Below are 10,265 nucleotides of genomic sequence, written 5' to 3' on the forward strand. Positions count from 1 at the left end.
CCCAAGTGCCAAGTGCTGTTACTTTGTAAAGGACTTGGGACTTCAAATATATTGGTAGAGTCGTAAAAATTTGATTTGGCATACATTAGCCCCCAAGTGCCAAGTGGTTTATTCATAAAGTACTTGGGACTTGAATCTTGAATTTGGATACTAGAATTTAAAACCAAGTCTTGACTTATCTGGACGTTTCACAGAATGCATTGTCTAAACTGAACTCTCAACTGACTGACGCAATGTAACGCCCTCGATGCGGCTATATCTCCCACGTGTCGAGGCATGACTTAGAGGCATAACCACATTGAAAGCAATGTCGCAAGTTAGGCAATCTTCACAACATCCCATGTAATATATAGATAATAAAAGGGGAGATACATAGTTGGCTTACACTCTCCACGTCAAACAAAGTACATAAATAGCATTACATCATCCAATCACTCATGGCCCGGCTACGGCGCCAAAATAAAAGATCAACCCAACATGCGATACGGTCCCGATCGCCCCAACTGGGAACCACTACTGATCATCAGGGAAAGAAACATAGTAACGGCGTGAGTCCTCGTCGAACTCCCACTTGAGCTCAAGCGCGTCATCTGGAATGGAGTCATCAGGTCCTGCATCTGGTTTGGAAGTAATCTGGGAGCCACAGGGACTCAGCAATCTCGCACCCTCATGATCAAGACTATTTAAGCTTATAGGTAAGCCAAGGTAAAATATGTGGAGCTGCAGCAAGCGACTAGCATATATGGTGGCTAACCTATTCGCAAAAGAGAGCGAGAAGAGAAGGCAAAGCGCGAACGAATAACTAGAGAACAACCTGCGGCAAACATTACTCCAACACCGTGTTCACTTCCCGGACTCCGCCAAGAAGAGACCATCACGGTAACTCACACATTTGATTCATTTTTAGTTAAGTTAAGGTTCAAGTTATCTATAACCGCACATTAACAAATTCCCATCTGGCCATAACCGCGGGCACGGCTTTCGAAAGTTCAAATCCCTGCAGGGGAGTACCAACTTAGCCCATGACAAGCTCTCACGGTCAACGAAGGAATAGACCTCCTCCCGAGACATTCCGATAAGACTCGGTATCCCGGTTCTACAAGACACTTCGACAAGTTAAAACAAATCCAGCAACACTGCCCGAATGTGCCGACAAATCCCGATAGGAGCTGCACATATCTCGTTCTCAGGGCACACTCAGATTGTCTTAGGTATGGGTAGGCCAGCCCAGAGTTGCCCTTGGTGGCCACCGGCAGCTGACAGGTGGACCAACACTCAGAGGAGCACTGGCCCGGGGGGGGGGGGTAAAATAAGATGACCCTCGGGCTCCGGAAACCCAAGGGAAAAAGGGGCTAGGTGGCAAATGGTGAAACCAAGGTTGGGCATTGCTGGAAAAGCTTTATTCAAGGCGAACTATCAAGGGGTTCCCATTATAACCCAATCGCGTAAGGAACGCAAAATCTGGGAACATAACACCGATATGACGAAAACTAGGGCGGCAAGAGTGGAACAAAACACTAGGCAAAAGGCCGAGCCTTCCACCCTTTACCAAGTATATAGATGCATTAAGATAACAAGATAATATAATGGTATCCCAACAAGTAAATAATGTTCCAATAAGGAACGGTCTCCAATCTTCACCTACAACTAGCAACGCTATAAGAGGGGCTGAGCAAAGCGGTAACATAGCCAATCAACGGTTTGCTAGGACATGGTAGGTTAGAGGTTTGACATGGCAATTTGGGAGGCATGATAAGCAAGTGGTAGGCATCGTAGCATAGGCATAGCAAAAGAGCGAGCATCTAGCAAAGCAAAGATAGAAGTGATTTCGAGGGTATGATCATCTTGCCTGCCAAGTTGTCAGAGTTGACTGGATCCTCGAAAGCAAACTCAACGGGATCCTCGTTAGTGAACTCGTCTCCCGGCTCTACCCAAACAAGACAAACAAGCAAACGGAACACAATCAACCATGTACAAAGCTCAAACAACATGATGCAAACATGGTATGCTATGCGGGATGCGATATGTGATGCATATGCAAGATTTGACAAGGAATGAATGAACCTGGCCTCAACTTGGAAATCCAAGCGTTCCACTGGAAAGGTGAGATAAAATCGCTCGAAAACGATATAAAGATCACCGGAATCGGAGTCACGGTTTGGAAATGGCAAGCGATTCAAATATGACACCGGTCTGCGATTTACAGCAAGTAGCCATCTAAATGCAACAAGATGAACATGCTACAACACTCAAACATGACAACAAAATACATGGAAGGGATCCATTCATGATGCTTAACAAAAGATGAACACTGAGCTACGACCAATTCATACATTAACAGGTCCAAACAAGCATGGCAAAAATGCATTTGGTGAACAGATTTCAGACTTATTGAAATTAACACTTGTCTGGAATTTCAGATCAGGTAGCACAATTTGGAGCATGAAAACAATATGCTACAGGGCCTGAACATGGCGAAGTAAAGCATGGCATGGAGCTACTCAAAGAGCTTAACAAAAGTACCTTAGTGACCGCGAGCCAAAAGGGATCAGAAAATACATTTGCATGCATGTGAACATGGAAAAAACATAATCAGTTCACAGACTTAGTGAAAACTGGAGCATGCAAAATCAGATATCAAGTAGGCATGTTTACGAGCTCGATGCACTCACTACAGAGCAAGTCATGACAATATAAGCATACACCCATCAAGAATACACATTATTCAAGCTAGACATGGCAAGAACAATAACATAGCATGCACGGATCAACTACAACATCCTCGGCAAAATCGCTAACAAGTAGATAATCTGCCCAGATTCACGAAATAGCAAAAGTAGAGCTCGATTGACTCAAGCTAGGGTGCTCCATAATTGCAAACAAATACATGGATGGATAGAGCACTACAAGATTAACAAAACATCCTTACTGATCATCCTCAAAAGAGGCACAGATCACTAGGAAACAACATGAACATATGGCATATTGAGATAAACATATCAAGGACTTAGTGGAATTGCTAAGTCCCTGAAATCAGCATTAACGATTGCTCCACTTTGCAAGCTTGTGCTAGTCACCACACACATCACAAAAATACATTGGTTGCACCACTGGATAGATGGCAAAACATATAAAAAAACTCATGTAGAGCTCAGGGGCATATCATGCACACAATAATCATGGCAAAAATGACAAATATCTAATTGGAGCAGCAGATCTGACAATTATCTCAAATAGCATTATTCCAACAGCATTTCGGGCATCAAGATGAACTCCAATGAAAATGATGCAATGAGATGAAATGATGTACTCTCTGAGATGAACATTCTGATATGCTATATGCCCAAAACGGAGCTACGGATGCAAAGTTACGGCACGACGAACATAGCAAAATACTTAGGGTTACGGGGCGAAAAGTCAAGCGGATCTATTTCCAGATCTAGATCCAGCCCGAGTACTGTAGCGGCGGCGCGGTCTTCAAGGTTCGCCGGAGTCGGAGTCAGACTTGCCGGAGAGGGAGTTGGAGGGCGCCGGAGGAGGGGAAGAAGGCCGAGGCGGCGGTGGCCGGCGATGGCGGCGGGGAAGCTCCGGCTCCTGCAGCTGAGGGACGAGGCGGCCGCCGGCGAGGTCGTGCTGCGGCACGGTGGCGCGGGCCGCCGGAGATGGAGGCGAGGCGGCGCTGGCTCGCCGCGGACGTTGAAGACGAAGGCGTGGACGGCGGGAGGAGATGGGCCGAGGAGGGCCCGCCGCGGGCTCTCCGGGCCTCGGTGCGGAGACGGCCGGCGGCGCCACGTGGCAGCCAGCCACTGGTGTGGGGCGGCGGCGCGATTCCGTCCGCCCGGGACGGACGTGTCCGGCGGCGGACGAGGAGATTTTTTTAGGGTTTGGAAGGAGGGGATCCAGAAATTTCGAGGAGGGGTCTATATATAGAGGTAGAGGGAGCTAGGAGAGTCCAAATGAGGTGCGGTTTTCGGCCACGCGATCGTGATCGAACGCTCTAGATGATGGAGAGGGTTTTGGTGGGTTTTGGGCCAAATTGGAGGGGTGTTGGGCTGCAACACACATGAGGCCTTTTCGGTCCCTCGGTTAACCGTTGGAGCATCAAACGTAGTCCAAATGGTATGAAACTTGACAGGTGGTCTACCGGTAGTAAACCAAGGCCGCTTGGCAAGTCTCGGTCCAATCCGGAAATGTTTAATCCTCACACATGAAAGAAAAGTAGAAATGACCACCGGAGGTGAACGGAGCGCCGAAATGCAAAACGGACAACGGGGAAAATGCTCGAATGCATGAGACGAACACGTATGCAAATGCAATGCACATGATGACATGATATGAGATGCATGACAACCACAATAACACACGGAGACAAAAACCCGAACCCGAGAAAATAAAATAACTTAACGCCGGAAACGGCAAGAGTTGGATTACATATTAGGTAAATCATATCCGGGGTGTTACAACACTCCACCACTACGAAAGGATCTCGTCCCGAGATCTAGGACTGAAAGAACGCCGGGTACTCAGAACGGAGGTGATCCTCGCGTTCCCAGGTAGCTTCACGGTCGGAATGGTGTGACCACTTGACTTTGAGGAATTTGATTGACTTGTTGCGAGACTTGCGTTCAGTCTCTTCAAGAATAGCCACGGGGTGCTCATGATAAGAGAGATCTGCTTGGAGCTCAATGTCTTCGAAGTTGACGGTGCGGTCAGGAGGCTTGAAGCACTTGCGGAGCTGAGAGACATGGAACACGTCATGCACATTTGCAAAGTTTGAAGGATGCTCGAGTTGATAGGCAAGATCGCCTCTCTTGCTGACGATCTTGAAAGGTCCCACGTATCTGGGGGCAAGCTTCCCTTTGATACCGAAGCGACGAGTACCTTTCATTGGAGAGACGCGGAGGTAAATATGATCTCTGATCTCGAAAGCCAAATCACGGTGTTTACTATCATAGTAGCCCTTCTGGCGGGATTAGGCTGCTTTGAGGTTATCTCGAATGACTTTGCACATTTCCTCTGCCTCTGTGATTAAGTCATTTCCCAGGAGTTGACGTACACCGGTTTCAGACCAGTTGAGAGGGGCATGACACTTCCTGCCATACATAATTTCAAATGGGGCCTTGCCCGAACTTGCTTGAAAACTATTGTTGTAGGAGAATTCAGCATATGGAAGACAATCCTCCCACTTCATGGCGAAGGAGATCACACAAGCCCCGAGCATATCTTCAAGAATCTGGTTGACACGCTCGACTTGACCGCTAGTTTGAGGGTGGAAAGCTGTGCTGAAGCGGATGTTGGTGCCCATGGCCTTCTGAAAAGAATCCCAAAACTTGGAGGTAAAGATGCTGCCACGGTCTGAAGAGATCACTTGTGGAATACCGTGCAGAGAGACAATCCGGGAGGTGTAGAGCTCCGCCAATTGAGCTGCAGTGATTGACTCTTTGATAGGCAGAAAGTGAGCCACTTTAGTGAGTTTGTCGATGACAATGAATATAGCATCATTGCCACGTTTGGACTTTGGAAACCCAGTCACGAAGTCCATCTCAATGTGGTCGAACTTCCATTCTGGAATGGCAAGAGGTTGGAGGAGACCAACTGGCCTTTGGTGTTCTGCCTTCACTCTTCTGCAGACATCACATTCATTCATGAACTGAGCAATCTCGCGCTTCATTCGAGTCCACCAATAAGCCTGCTTGGGGTCCTGATACATCTTCGTGCTCCCAGGGTGGATGGAGAGGAGAGAATTGTGAGCCTCGTTCATGATCACTTTACGAAGGTCACCTTTGGGCACAACAATACGATCCTTGAAGAAGAGAGTGTCCTTGTCATCAAGGCGGTAGCACTTGTACTTGGGTTGACTCTTGGCAATCCCAATCTTCACCCTCTTCACCATAGCATCAAGAAGCTGGGCTTGGTGAATCTGGTCTTTCAAGGTAGGAGAGACTTGAAGGTTGGCGAGGAAACCTTGAGGAACAACTTGCAGATTAAGTTTGTGGAAAGCTTCACAAAGCTCGGGTTGATAAGGCTTGAGAATCAGACTGTTGCAATAAGCCTTCCTGCTCAATGCGTCAGCAATCACATTGGCCTTGCCTGGAGTATACTCGATACTCGGATTATACTCTTGAATCATTTCGACCCATCGAGTCTGCCTGAGGTTGAGATTAGGCTGAGTGAAGATGTACTTGAGACTCTTGTGGTCAGTGAAGATGTCCACTTTTCTTCCCAATAAGAGATGTCTCCAAGTCAAAAGAGCATGCACAACTGTCGCCAACTTGAGGTCATGAGTGGGGTAGTTCTTCTCATTGGGCTTCAACTGGCGAGAGGTATAAGCCACAACTTTCTTCTCCTGCATCAACACTGCGCCAAGACCATGGAGAGAGGCATCACAAAAGACCTCGTACGGTTTGGATTCATCAGGAGGAGTCAGAACTAGAGCAGTGACCAATTTCTCTTTCAAGGTGTTGAAAGCGATGTCACATTCCGGAGACCAAACATACTTGACGTGCTTCTGGAGAAGATTTGAGAGAGGCTTCGCGATCTTAGAAAAGTTTTCAACGAATCTTCGACAATAGCTTGCGAGACCGAGGAAGCTACAGAGTTGCTTCACGTTCTGAGGTGGTTCCCAATTCACAATTGCAGACACCTTCTCAGGATTCACCGCAATGCCCTTGGTAGAGATGATATGTCCAAGATAAAGAACCTCATCGAGCCAAAATTCGCACTTGGAGAACTTGGCGTAGAACTGGTGTTCCCTCAGCTTATCGAGTACCAAACGCAAGTGCTTGGCATGATCTTCCTTGTTCTTCGAAAAGACCAGAATGTCGTCGAGATAGACCAAAACAAAGTCATTGGTGTAGGCGTTGAAGATGAAGTTCATCATGCGAGAGAACGTCAGAGGAGCATTGACGAGGCCAAAAGACATGACCGTGTATTCATATGAACCATAGCTTGTCCTGAAAGCCGTCTTGGGAATATCTTGCTCACGGATTCGAATCTGATGATAACCCATACGGAGATCAAGCTTGGAGAATACTTGGGCACCTTTGAGTTGTTCGAACAGCTCGTTGATGTTGGGAAGTGGGTATTTGTTCTTGATAGTCTTCTTGTTCAATGGACGGTAATCAACACAAAGTCGGTCCGTTCCATCCTTCTTCTTCACAAAAAGAACACCACAACCCCACGGAGAAGAACTAGGTCGGATGAGACCCATTCGCTCTTGAATATTGAGTTGCTTCTTCAGCTCCTTCAAATCTTCAGGTCCGAGCTTGTAAGGACGCTTGCACACTGGTTCCGTGCCAGGCTCAAGATCGATGACGAATTCAACTAGCCGGTGCGGAGGCATTCCTGGGAGCTCTTCTGGAAAGACGTCTTGATATTCGCAAACAACTGGGATTTGCGAGATAGCATCCAGTTCACCCTTCTCATGCAAAGTGATAGTAACATCCGGAGCAATGGAGTTAGCATGCATGCGCTTACCGGGAGAGACAACTGCTAATGGACTAGGCAAAACTTGCAAAGCCAAACCATGCTTAGATGTAAACGGTCTCGAGATGAAACAATGCGATGCAACCGTGTCAAAAAGAAATTTTGCAGGAATATCGTTAACAGGAAGGTTACCCATGATGACATCTGACGAGTCCTCTGCCTGAGCTGCATTCATCAAGTTGACCTTGGCGTGCTTGGGGTTATGCTTGACCACAATTGTACTTTCCGATCTCACAGGAGGAGGGGGAGGGAGACGCCTCTAATTGAAGCATTTGTTGGCATAGTGACCCTTCTGTTGGCACTTGTTGCACGTGACCTCTGAAAGCGGACAGTGATACGGAGCACTCGATCTTGGAGCTTGAGACAAAGTCTTGTTCTGAAAGCCAGGGTTGGGTGGGTGGGAAGATCCACTGCCACCTTTGCTCTTCTGCAGATATGGCTGACGGAACGGAGGAGGAGGAAGCCAATACTTCTGCTGCTTGGCCACTTGAGTAGAGGAAGAAGGAGTAGCATCTCTGACTCGCTTCTTGGAAGCATCACACCTCAGTTGAGCGGCCTCATGCTTCAGTGCCATGTTGTAGAACTCATCGTACCTCAAGGGCTCAAAGAGAACAAGAGCTAGCTTGATTTCTTCTCTGAGACCACCCCTGAACTGGTATATCATGCTCTTCTCATCAGGGACGTCCTGCTTAGCAAAGCGGGCGAGCTTCTGGAACAACTTGTTGTAGTCATAGACAGACAAAGAGCCTTGCTTCAGGTTGCGGAATTCCTCACGCTTGCTTTCAACCACGCTCTGAGGAATATGATGAGCTTTGAAATCTTGACGGAATTCATCCCAGGTAACCACACGGCCTCCTCTGGAATCTTTGTACTGCTGAAACCATTCTGCAGCTTGGTCTTTGAGTTGGAAGGAAGCAAACTTGACAAAGTCCTCAGGCCTGACGTTACTGCACTCGAAATGCTTGCACAATTCCAGAAGCCAATCGTCAGCATCAGTTGCCTCAACACAATTGCTGAAAGTCTTTGGCTGATTTGCAAGGAACTGGTTGAGTGTAGCAAAGTGATTCTGATTGTTGCCTTGGTTGCCTTGGTTCGCTTGATTGCGCTCTTGAAGAATTTGCATGATCAACTACGTGTTTGCATTGGTTGCGGCCATCACATCTTGCCATGCCTCCGGAGGAGGTGGAGGTGGTGGCGGATCAGGATTCGGAGTCGTGCGCGTTGGAGGAGCCATCCTGAAGAGGTTGACATCCATTAGCACATTGATAGACAAATATTGAAGCTGAATCCAATGGAATGAAAATTGCAACATATAGTCTTCACATCCGAACAAAATGAACGAATGCATTCCACTTTAAATGGCCACATATCCATAAATTGAGAAGCCACATAGAATTTAGGTAGAGGAATAAATCAACAAGGTACAGATCAAGAACGAATACTCGGTAAGAAATCCCAATCTCAAACCAAATATCCGTGGAAGAAGAACTAGAGCTACAAGAATTCCCACCTATGAAACTCCCGAACCTTTCCGGTTATGCAATCAGGTGTTGGGGATACAGGGGAAGCATAATATCTCACCCAAATCTAGCAAATCCTACATCCAGCTGTATCCATCCTTCAACACATAACCGAGAAAAACTTCGGAAACCATCTACCTCAAACTTCGAAAAGCATCCGTTATACAAGTTATGGCAATACTCCCGAACTCCCGCCCCAGTACTGGGCGGCGTCGAGGTTATCTCACCAACGAACTGCATAAAAGAGATTTTCGATGTCGGCGTACTAAACTCAGGTATTCCAGAACTGCAACGATAAAATTGTGACGACAACACCTCGGAGCTCAACTCCCCGGGACACTGCCACAACCCCTAAAGACAGGAGGCACCAAGAACAATGTTCTCATCACAAAACCATCGGAACGATTCCAAGATACCCGTGTGATCCTAATTTTTTTTGTGAAATTTGAGAAGAGAAGAGTCAAAACTCTACGTCAGCATGCCTTACCAGAGCGATGAGGAGACTGGGGAGTAAAAAGAATTCCTAAACTCTCCGATATATAACTCCTAAATGACTCAAAACATTTTTTTCTAGACTCAACAACGGCTGCTAAAAACGATCAATCAGTGGGGGCTCCTAAGGTCGGGGAAGGCTCTGATACCAACTTATAACGCCCTCGATGCGGCTATATCTCCCACGTGTCGAGGCATGACTTAGAGGCATAACCACATTGAAAGCAATGTCGCAAGTTAGGCAATCTTCACAACATCCCATGTAATATATAGATAATAAAAGGGGAGATACATAGTTGGCTTACACTCTCCACGTCAAACAAAGTACATAAATAGCATTACATCATCCAATCACTCATGGCCCGGCTACGGCGCCAAAATAAAAGATCAACCCAACATGCGATACGGTCCCGATCGCCCCAACTGGGAACCACTACTGATCATCAGGGAAAGAAACATAGTAACGGCGTGAGTCCTCGTCGAACTCCCACTTGAGCTCAAGCGCGTCATCTGGAATGGAGTCATCAGGTCCTGCATCTGGTTTGGAAGTAATCTGGGAGCCACAGGGACTCAGCAATCTCGCACCCTCATGATCAAGACTATTTAAGCTTATAGGTAAGCCAAGGTAAAATATGTGGAGCTGCAGCAAGCGACTAGCATATATGGTGGCTAACCTATTCGCAAAAGAGAGCGAGAAGAGAAGGCAAAGCGCGAACGAATAACTAGAGAACAACCTGCGGCAAACATTACTCCAACTCCATGTTCACT

The sequence above is a fragment of the Triticum urartu genome, chromosome 2 (genome assembly GCF_003073215.2).
Source record: "Triticum urartu cultivar G1812 chromosome 2, Tu2.1, whole genome shotgun sequence".
In the NCBI taxonomy this organism is placed as follows: domain Eukaryota; kingdom Viridiplantae; phylum Streptophyta; class Magnoliopsida; order Poales; family Poaceae; genus Triticum; species Triticum urartu.